Source organism: Rhipicephalus sanguineus, chromosome 2 (assembly GCF_013339695.2).
Source record: "Rhipicephalus sanguineus isolate Rsan-2018 chromosome 2, BIME_Rsan_1.4, whole genome shotgun sequence".
Classification (NCBI taxonomy): domain Eukaryota; kingdom Metazoa; phylum Arthropoda; class Arachnida; order Ixodida; family Ixodidae; genus Rhipicephalus; species Rhipicephalus sanguineus.
The window spans coordinates 115,148,834-115,160,394 of record NC_051177.1 but is presented as its reverse complement, the minus strand read 5'-3'; the positions used below and the strand labels follow the sequence as shown (position 1 = coordinate 115,160,394).

General features: G+C 42.8%; 1 pseudogene; it reads left to right on the top strand.

The window, feature by feature from the left end:
- The first annotated feature begins 812 nt into the window (after nucleotides 1-812).
- LOC119381814 (putative nuclease HARBI1) lies at nucleotides 813-2,916 on the top strand (annotated as a pseudogene).
- The last annotated feature ends 8,645 nt before the right edge of the window (nucleotides 2,917-11,561 follow it).

The window sequence follows — 11,561 nt, the reverse complement described above, 5'->3', positions numbered from 1 at the left end:
GCCATTTTTTTTACCGCGTTCTCGGCGGCTGCTGGCGAACCGCGAGGAAGTGCGTCACAGTGCTCTGTGCTGACGTGTCGAGCGCTGCACCCGCTAGGTGGTGATGGTTGAAACGCACGCATGTTTCACGAACCCGTGTGCATGTGTTAAAGAAGTTCTTGACAGTTCTTGAACAAGGGCATCATCACCGTGATCAGTGAGCACCAGCAGCTGGTCATGAATTGTTATAGGATCCGGTCGTGATCGTGGTGACGAGGGGTCCATGTGTAGTGAAGTATGTGGTACAGTAGAGCTGTTGGAATTCGTGGATGGCTCGGTCATTGTGTCGACAAATTGTCTGTCGACAGAGCCGGCGACGTGTCGGAACCTGAAGCCACCCTTCGCGTTGGTGAGGTATAGGCCATCGAGGCTGGTAGGCCTGGATAGTGGTACGTGGACCAACATTAGTGTGTTTGTCGTATTCGTAGACTATACCTGGGCGTATGTGGCCTACGTAGCCTAGTCTACCAAGCGGCTGTCAGTCAATCTGGCATCGTCCTCGATCAGCGTGAGGCCATCGCACAGCCTCGTAAGAAATGAAGATCGTAAGAAATGCTGCGTCGTTCTGGCGGTCTAACCCCCGTATTCACGAACCTAACTTAACCTTATCCTTATGACTTAAGTCGCCCTTAACCATAAGTCCGCCCTTAACGCGTTTCAAGAACGAACCTTGTACTTATCGCAGAACTTTCCTCGTACTTATCGCCGTCATAAGTAAGGCTCGGTTAAGGTAGCCTATGACCTACCTTAAGGCTTCCTTGCAGACAAACAACATGGCGGCGGACGACAACTTCGCGCAGTTCGTTGATTATGTGAAACCGCAATGAAGACATACTGAACGGCACAGCGTACGCATACGCGTCACCGTCGCGGCGAACTCTCAAGGACCGACTGAACCCTATGGAGGCTTACGACGAGCACGAATTCTTGTGTCGTTACCGCTTCACAAAAAGTGCCGTGAAGAAGTTGCTTGCTGTGCTGCCTCTGCAGGAAAACGCCGACGGTCGTGGGTTTCCTTTGCCGCCTCTCATGCAGCTGCTTATTGCATTGCGATTCTATGGAGCGGGCACGTTTCAACTTGTGAGCGGCGACCTTGTCAATGTCTCGCAGCCAACTGTGTCACGAGTAGTCAAGCGGATATCTGCCTTGCTTGCAGAAACACTGTTTCCCATACTAGTGAAATTTCCCGAAGCGTCGCAAGTGAGTGGCGTTATGGAGGAATTCTACAAGATCGGCAAATTCCCGGGTGTCAGCGGATGCATAGACTGCACGCATGTGCCTATCAGGAGCCCCGGCGGTGACGACGCCGAAGTATACCGCAACCGGAAAGGATACTTTTCAATCAATGTACAGGTGAGTGCCCGCTTCAAATGTTTTATCCGCGGTTTGATACCGAAATGCAATTATATGCTGTACCCAATGACGCGCACGACTTTGGGAACGTGATAGACGGAAGTCGCCAAGTAAACCATCGTCATATTGCGATGCGACTTTGCACTGCTGGCCTTCATCACTGATACGACAGATGTACAAGTTGCGATTGTGTTCTCGGGGTTACGTTTATCTGCACCAACATATCACCCCCCCCCCTCCCCCCATCAAAATGCAATACTGCGGATAGGAGTTGAACGGACGATGCTGAATGGCGTTGTGGCCACGAAATCTCGGGAACCATTTCTCTTCTTATCCAGTGTGGAGTGCAATCGACATTGCACGTGCTTCTCTCAGGACATCTAAAAAAAAGGTTCCATGCTACTGAAAGTCATATTGCGCAAGGACCGCAAAAAAAAAATTCGTGTAACGGAAAGAAGAACATCTAAAAGGTCAATAACTAGAATATCATTTAGGCACATGATGCCACCACAAAATCTTAGCCAGCGCAGCATTTTTTTTTCTATTTACATTTACACTTTTAATGCCGCTTCATTCGTAAATCTTGTGTTTTCACAGGGAATCACAGGGCCAGACTTGCAGTTCTACGATGTAGTGGCCAGCTGGCCAGGGTCTGCCCACGACAGCAGAATTTTCGACAGCAGCCGTGCCCGAGTGATGTACGAGACGGGTGCCATCACCGGGATTCTGCTTGGAGACATGGGCTACGCCTGCCGCTCGTATCTCATGACTCCTCTCAAAGATCCTCAACGAGGCAGCCCCGAATACAGGCAAGCTAGTTCACTTATCTTAAGCAGTATTTCAAAACTTTTGAGAAAAAAATGGTCTGCAAAAATTGCTCAAAAGTTTTTTAGTCAGAGCCACTGAGCTAACATGCAAGGTCAAAAAACAGCCAAAACAGCATGGAAACACTTTTTATTTGCTCATTTTCAAGAATGTTTGGCCATTCACTTCAAAAGCTCGAAGCTGAAAAGCTCTAAACTCAAAGGAGAAATGCTTTTACAATTTTCAAACAATAAATATCAACAATTTCACAAAATACAAAAAGAAAGTCAGATATATTGACATAACACCAAAAGCATTGATTATTTTCATCTCTCTCAACGTTTCTACGTATTGCAGAAACATCACACGAAGGCAAAGAAAAAAAAATTGAACTAATTTTTCAGGTACAACAAGTCACAGTCACGAACAAGGAACAGTGTGGAACGTGTGTTCGGCATCTGGAAGAGGAGGTTTCCGTGCCTTCAAATGACGCTACAAATCGACACAAGCACTTCCCTCACAGTGATAACAGCATGTGCAGCTCTACACAACCTAGCCAGAATGCTGCGTGACCCATGCCCTCCGGATCTACAGCCCCAGACTGCACCGAGTGTTCAGCAGCCTACATCGGCACTGCCAAACGGACAGCTTCAGATGGGAACCCAAGACACCGACGGCTTTAGAACCCATGAACGTATCATTAGAAATTATTTTTCCTAATGTATGCAAACCTTAATTTTAAAAATAACAACATGATGGATATTAAAAAAGAAAGACAGTTTCCATGTATTTAAGTAGTGGAGGGTCAGAACAAAGTTGCACAGGTGCAGGGCCATGTACAGTCTCACTCAATATGAATAGCAACACGGGTGCGCATGGCTTGACAAACTCCAGGATCACCCATGGCTCCCACTGGCCCTTCTGCAAAATAAACACTGTTCTTTCTCGCTTGGCCATACTACCAAATAAGAAAAAATCATTTAGTTCGGAAAATGACGGCAAATCAAAGGCATGCTTTTAGCTTGTAAAGCCACACACTAATGTGTTGCAAGTGATATTGAGCATGACTGTACAGCACGGTTCTTCAGTTATTTTTGGGATCCAGCAAGTGTTCGCTTGTCGGTCAGCCCAGGCAACATTGTCCATTATACTCATCACGCCAGCCACCTGCATAGCGCGAGCTGTCACTTGAATTTTGTATGCTTTTGAGGCCCGTGTACTTATATTTAGGTGCACGTTAAAGAACCCCAGGTGGTCGAAATTTCCGGAGCCCTCCACTACGGCGTCTCTCATAATCATATCGTGGTTTGGGGACGTTAAACCCCAGATATCAATTTTGTATGCCAAATGATCATCAAATGTTGAAATTGCTTGGGAGTTCTGTATTTAAGATACCTTATGCATGAATAAATGAATGCTACATGTTGTGCCTAAAGACAAGCGTCGGATTGAATTTTTTTCTTGAGCTTAATTTCAAGCTCAAGAAGAGCTTTCTTCGCCTTCAGGTTCTCTACCTCAAGTGCGTGCACAGCATCCCTTTTCTTTAATTTATCTCTCATAACCCTCATGCGGAGCAAATGCTCTCTTTTTTTTGTCTACCCTCTTCAGCAAGGTTCGAAAGCCGAGCATCCAGCTCGCTTCTCACTGCTTCTTTCATTGAGCAGGATGCCCGGCTTCCACCTGCTGGCTTTTCTTGAGAAACTGCTCCCGTAGCCACAGGGCCCGGCTGGGTTGCACTGGTGTTGTCCTGGCCTGGTTGCGCCTCTTCAGCTGCAGTTGCCTGGAGATCGCATTGCCAGGGGTCGATGGCTAGGTCAGCAGCTGCAATGGTGTTACAATTGAAGAAATACTGTCATGCCAATTTCACAGTGCTTGCACTTCTGGCAAGTCTCTTTTACAACAGCAATGTGTCCATACATGCCCCATTTTCACCTTACTGAAAAAATACACAAGCGTTTTTACAGAACGCACTGTACTCTGCCACATAAAGAACATTACACAATATAAGATCTCAAGCAGGCAGCAATACAGCACGTCCCTGTTTGAGCACCACAAACAGGTTGACAAACGCATACTGGCCAAGGAGGTGAGCAGTGCCAGACCAGTACGTTTGCATCATGTCAAGATGCATGCACTAATGTCTGCTGGATGTTCCCATTTCAGCTTAGGCTGTGGCATTAGCTCTGAGTGCAAATGACTTCATGCTGCACATATGTATATTATTGACAAACTACACACATTCACACTCACTCTGCTCATTTCTGTCAATGTTTGAAAATCTCCATACTATGAATTTGTGTTTTACAAGGATGATGGAGTTTTGAAAGTCTTCAACGTCACACAAATGCACCCATGAGCAATGCATGTATTAACGTCTACTATGATTAGCCATGTCCAACACGATGCCACAGAGAAAGACGAAGCGTGCTATCGTTGTCATCCCACCAAAAGAAAAAAGCCTTCCTGCTTTGATTGAACATTTCATTGAAATGCATAACAGCAGTGATGTCAGCGTTACGGTACAAGGGGGAAAATTCGGCTTTGTTGGTAAGACATTAAACGATATTTAGTGCAGAGTAACACAAGGACGAAAAGGAGGACACAACACGTGCGCTGAGTGAGGTGCAACTGTTGGTGTCCTCCCTTTTCATCCTTATGTTACTCTGCGCTAAATATTGTTTCCGCATTGTTGTGTTACAACATAGCCTATAGTTTTTAATTGCTGCTTTGTAAAATTGGGAATCAAGTGTGACTTCTGAGTAGCCATCTATGGTTTGTCGCAATTCGTCTTTCTGCAACATATGTGACTTCCCAAATAACAGTCGACATCTAACATTAAATAATACTTGCCATCGGCTTCCATGCTCTGCCCTGGCTGAGTCGGTGCCAGTAGGGCTGCCACAGCTGGCGTGAACTCTGTGGCAGGTTGTCACACGGCCAGCACGGTCACTGTCGAAGGGGTTCGTGAGCCGCGTGGCCATGTGCGAAGCAACCGCTCCAACCCTCTGCAATTCTTCATTCATGCTGCTTTCAGCAGGCGTGCCACCTCCTTAAGAAGATCCAAATATCAGTATATGAAACGTCGTGATAACAACACCTGTAGTCCTACATTTGCAGTTACTATAATGTTTTGAAGATACCAGAAACATACGTGTGTTACGGTACAAGTGCCATACGTAACCTTTCCTGGGACTGCAAATGCATGTATTGTAGGAGTTCGTGTCCTGCAAGTGTTCCAATGTTTTGCTTGCTCCTAGTATTCCACAATGGCATACTGACAAGCGTACGTTTTAATGCTAAATGTTACTTGACTCCACTTGGCAATACAGTGGCAATGCACTAAGATGTGACACTGGTAGCATTCTCTTCACGGCAATATAGATTATGAGACAGCGACTCGAAGCAACTGATGGGATAATTTACTATAATAAACCTCATACCACTCACGTAAGCCTGTTGCGGAATGCCTAAGTGGGTGCAATTCAATTTGCCAATTTATTTATTTGCCGCATGCACTGCAACTACGCTTTCTGAATGAATTTCAACAGAAGGAGGTATCGAAGTCAAAATGTGCAAGAGTGAGACCTGGTAGCGCTTCTAAACAGAATGGTGAAGCCTTATGGCAAGCACCCACATATAACATTGAAATGTAAGCTATCATAATAACGGTAAATAAAACGTGTATGAAACGAAGCACAAATACATAATTTAGAGCGTGTTCGTTTGCAGCAATAGGCAGGGCTCCAGTTCCTCTACATCTGATGGACTTCTTTTTATACGAAGCGCCCTCGAGGGAAATGAAATAACTCACCTGTTTTAAACACTTCCCGCGTGTCGTCGGCCTTGGCACGGCGCCACTTCTCCTTCAAATTGTCCCAGCATTTCTTCAATTGCTTAGCCGTCCTTGGGTGAACATTCTGCCGGCTATTAAATTCAGACGCGAGCTGGTCCCACGTTCTCTGCTTCCTTTGAAGGGACACGGCGTCCGTCCTCTTGTTTCGAGCACCTCACGGTATTTGTTCACGAGATCCGTGAGGACGCCGCGCTCTTCATCAGTAAAATTTACCTTGGCGCGCCGCTCCATACAGATAACAATTTAATAAAAAAGATACAATAAAAGTACACGAATAATAAACAAATCAAGCGAAATAAAAGAAACGCGAAAGATAACTACAAAACTACTACTCAACGGAGCACATAAATAACGGCAGCAAGCAACAAAATAAAAACGTGCCCGAGAAGACGTCGAAATATTGCGTCGACGGGTGTTGAACACTTGTGGCCAGACGATAAATGTGCATTTCACCAAAAGCAGAAAGTGCTTTAACAAACACTTTTGCTGTTCTACGTATGGGTGCTTTTGAGCATACTGTTATTGGTTTCTTGCAATAAAGCTAACTTATTGCTGCTTGAAGTAATCATTTCGTAGCAAAAATTTACCTACCCTCGCTCCCAGGGCATATACTTGACGAGTTAAGGGGACCTTTCATAAGGCGCACTTATGGCACGGGTTTTCGAAACTCGCCTTATCCTTTTCTTTTCTCGTCCTTTCGTAAGTAGCCTTACCGCGATAAGTTAAGTTAGGTAGTGCGCTTTACGGTGCGATGATGTGAATATCATACGTAGCTTTCGTTGATGTATTCCACCTGGGTCGAGCAATGCTTCAATATAGCTTGCTGAATAATAGAAATACAAAAATATAGTTTATTAGACTGCTATAAAAGCGGAGCCAACACTGGAACTACAGACGTTAATCTGATATGACGCCTGTATCGTAGGAGTACACATCCTACGAGTATCACGCAGTGTTTATTGCTTTCTTGTAAAATTAGATAGCCAGCACCACAGCCACAATTGACGTTGCACCGATATTACGCCTGAGTAGGCTGTTTTTCCAAACCATTTTACAGACCTGGCGTGCCTCAGTGGTAGAATACCTGATTGCCACGCGGAATGCTTGGGTTCGATTCCTCCTGGGATCCTAATTTTCATTCTTTCCATTCGTTGAGTCAACGCTGCCGATGTTGGTTTTCCTTAACGCTCTAGCATTTAAGTTACCAATGTCTGTTCTCACCCTTCCTGGGTAGATATAAATTGTCAATCACATGTGGCGCATACCCGTACACCGCGGTCCGTGGTAAACGGGTATGTGCCACACGTGTCTAGTGGAAAGGGTTTGACGACGTACGCGGCAGGATTTTAACGTTATTCATGTCATGACCCGGCACTCATATTCGTCAAGTCCTCTTACCCTCCCATGCAAATTTTGGTCTACACCAAGTTAAGGAGGCAGTCATGAGAGCACCCAGACGTAGGCGGCTAGATAGATAAATAGATACGTAGATAGAAACGCCCAAAATTGCCAGAGGGTCGCTAAGAAATGCTTCGCATTTAAAAAAAAAACGCGAGGCCAAAATTTTTGTTTCAGTACCCTTTAAGTCTACTGAATTAAACTAGTATTTCACGAAGCGCTAGGGGCTATTTAAGACGCTCAGATCAATCAATCAATCAAACGTTTATTTAACGGGCCCAGGAACAACCGTAAGGTCTTTGTACTGGCGCACGAAAAAAAAGCAGAAAAAACAAAGGCCAACATTCATAATAAAATATCAGGGTTAAAAAACGTTATAAAATTGCACATATACAACTATGCGCAGGAAAAAAAAAAGACAACAGTGTACGAGGCTATGTAAGTACAGGAGAAAGCTCGGAGCAGAGCAACGACTGTGAGCTGTGAAAAACATCGAGCTGCAAAAAGTAAGCATTGTAAAGACGTTGTATCCTGCCAATGGTCGAAAGAAAAAAAATAATAAAAAATGTCAACAGTGTACGAAGCTATGTAAGTACAGTGCAAAGCTAGGAGCAGAACATCGACTGTGAGCTGTGAAAAACATCGAGCTGCAAAAAGTAAGCATTGTAAAGACGTTGTATCCTGCCAATGGTCGAATGTTCACAGAGGCAGGCGGTTACATGAAAAGGTGCATTCTCTCTGCTCAGCTTACGTGGAATTCGGAAATTAAGACACTTGAGCAGTACAGGGCAAGATATGATACCATGCACAAGCTTGTGAAGAATTAACAGATCAGCGCGATATCGTCGGCAGCAAAGTGATGGCAATGATAATAATCCAGCAGCGTTAGAACGAGATCCAGAGTCATTTCAAGCGAAACAATGGTTGTAAATGCTTAAGATTTTTTTCTGAACTCGCTCAATGACTTTGCTGCTGGAATTAGGAATGCCATTCCAGATCACAGATACATATTCAAGTTGAGGCAGACATAATGCGGTGTACAATTTTCGGAAGGGCATAGGAGAACGGAATTCTCTAGACATTCAGCAAACAAAGCCTGGGGTGCGAAGACCCCGCAAAGCAACACGCTCAGCGTGAGCAGAAAAGTGTAAGGTGCTATCAAAAAGAACACCTAGAATAATCAATCAATCAATGATTTATTTAACGTGCCCAGGAACAACCGTAACGTCTTTGTGCTGGCGCACGCAAAAAAAACAATAAAAATAAACAATACAATACAGACAGTTTTCAGAAATAAAAAGAGCAAAAACACGTAGACAAAGAGAAATGAACACAAAAGGGGAGGAGTAAAATAAGACAACACGAGAAATATTGACGGGGCATAAAAAATTAGATTGCATATATACAACTATGTGGAAAGACTGAGAAGGGAAGACTTTGTACATTGTGCCACACTATGTCAAAACAGTGCAAAGCTCGGATAAAAACAATGATTGTGGGCTATAAAAAACGTCAAGATCAAGAAAATTAACATTATAGAGACTTTGTGTTCTGTGAACGGTAGTGTTGGAAGAAGCAGGCGGGTACATGAAACGGTCTGTTCTCTCTGGTTAACTTACGCGGAATTCGAAAATTTACACAATAATAATATAATAATAATAATAATAATAATAATAATAATAATAATAATAATAATAATAATAATAATAATAATAATAATAATCAATCAATCAATCATTCAATCAATAATTTATTTAACGTGCCCAAGAACAACCGTAAGGTCAATGTGCAGGCGCACGCAAAAAAAACAATAAAAATAAACTATACAATACAGACAGTCTTCAGAGATAAAAAGAGCAAATACACGTAGACAAAGAGAAATGAACACAAAAGGGGAGGAGTAAAATAAGACAACACGAGAAATATTGACAGGGCATAAAAAATTAGATTGCATATATACAACTATGTGGAAAGACTGAGAAGGGAAGACTTTGTACATTGTGCCACACTATGTCAAAACAGTGCAAAGCTCGGATAAAAACAATGATTGTGGGCTATAAAAAACGTCAAGATCAAGAAAATTAACATTATAGAGACTTTGTGTTCTGTGAACGGTAGTGTTGGAAGAAGCAGGCGGGTACATGAAACGGTCTGTTCTCTCTGGTTAACTTACGCGGAATTCGAAAATTTACACATAATAATAATATAATAATAATAATAATAATAATAATAATAATAATAATAATAATAATAATAATAATAATAATAATAATAATAATAATAATAATAATAATAATCAATCAATCAATCATTCAATCAATCATTTATTTAACGTGCCCAGGAACAACCGTAAGGTCAATGTGCAGGCGCACGCAAAAAAACAATAAAAATAAACTATACAATACAGACAGTCTTCAGAGATAAAAAGAGCAAATACACGTAGACAAAGAGAAATGAACACAAAAGGGGAGGAGTAAAATAAGACAACACGAGAAATATTGACAGGGCATAAAAAATTAGATTGCATATATACAACTATGTGGAAAGACTGAGAAGGGAAGACTTTGTACATTGTGCCACACTATGTCAAAACAGTACAAAGCTCGGATAAAAACAATGATTGTGGACTATGAAAAATGTCAAGATCAAGAAAATTAACATTATAGAGACTTTGTATTCTGTGAACGGTAGAGTGTTGGAAGAAGCAGGCGGGTACATGAAACGGTCTGTTCTCTCTGGTTAACTTACGCGGAATTCGAAAATTAACACAATTGAGAAGTACAGGGCAGGATATGATACCGTGGACTAGCTTGTAAAGAAACAAGAGATCAGAACGATTTCGTCGGCAGTGAAGTGATGGCAATGATAATAATTCAGCAGTATTTGAACGAGATTTTTTAGCAAAGCGATGGTTATATAAGCTAAGGAATTTTTTCTGGACTCGTTCAATGGTGTTACCGCTGGATTGAGCAATGCCATTCCATATCACGGACGCATACTCCAGTTGAGGAAGACATAGCGCGGTGTACAATTTTCGGAAGGGCATAGGAGAACGGAATTCTCTAGACAATCTGCAAACACAGCCTAGGGTGCGAAGACCCCGCAAAGCAACACGCTTAGCGTGAGCAGAAAAGTTTTAACGTGCTATCAACAACAACACCAAGATCACTGATCTCATAAACCTTGCATAAGGACACAGAATTGACAGAGTATTGAAATGACACGCTAGATGTTTTGCGAGTGATAGACATGAATTTTGTCTTCGAGGCATTCAGAGAAAGGTTATTAGCGTTGCACCATTCGGAAAAAGAGCGCAAATCTGACTGCAGCAAGCGACAGTCGTTAACTGAATGAATTTCCTTAAAAATCTTGATGTCATCGGCATACAAGAGGAAAGAAGAATTACGAATGGCAAAAGAAACATCATTAACGTAAATTAAAAATAGGAGTGGGCCTAATACTGACCCTTGAGGGACCCCACTAGTCACTTTATACAAAGAAGACGTTTGGCCATTTACCGCTACATAACAATATCTATTGAGCAGATAGCTCTGCAGGAGATTCACAACCGACAAGTCAACATCAAATTGCGCAAGTTTAACCATAATCAGTGTGTGGCTGACTACGTCAAAAGCCTTGCTCAGGTCAAAGTAGAGTACGTCAACCTGTCCTCTCTGAGAAATAGGTGTGGAGATCTGCGTCATGAAACTAGCAAGATTTGTGGTAGTTGAGCGGCCAGCGAGAAAACCATGTTGATTAGGAATCAATGAGCTTTTAACACTAAAAGACAATATTTTGTGAAGAGCCAGCTCGAAGATCTTTGATGTGGCACATAGTAGAGAAATCGGGCGATAATTAGAAACATCTGTTTTAGAGCCCGACTTAAATACTGGGAAAACACGAGCAGTTTTCCACATGCTAGGAAATGTGGAAGTGTCCAGGCAGTTATTAAATATCGTAGTCAGTACTGGGACAAATATACTACTATAAGCTTTTAGTATGGCGGAGGGGATGCCATCTGGGCCACATGATAAGGATGGTTTTAAGCACTTAATGCATTCGCAGATAAGATTTTCATCCAGCGACAAAGCACTGGGTGAGCGAACTGCCTTAG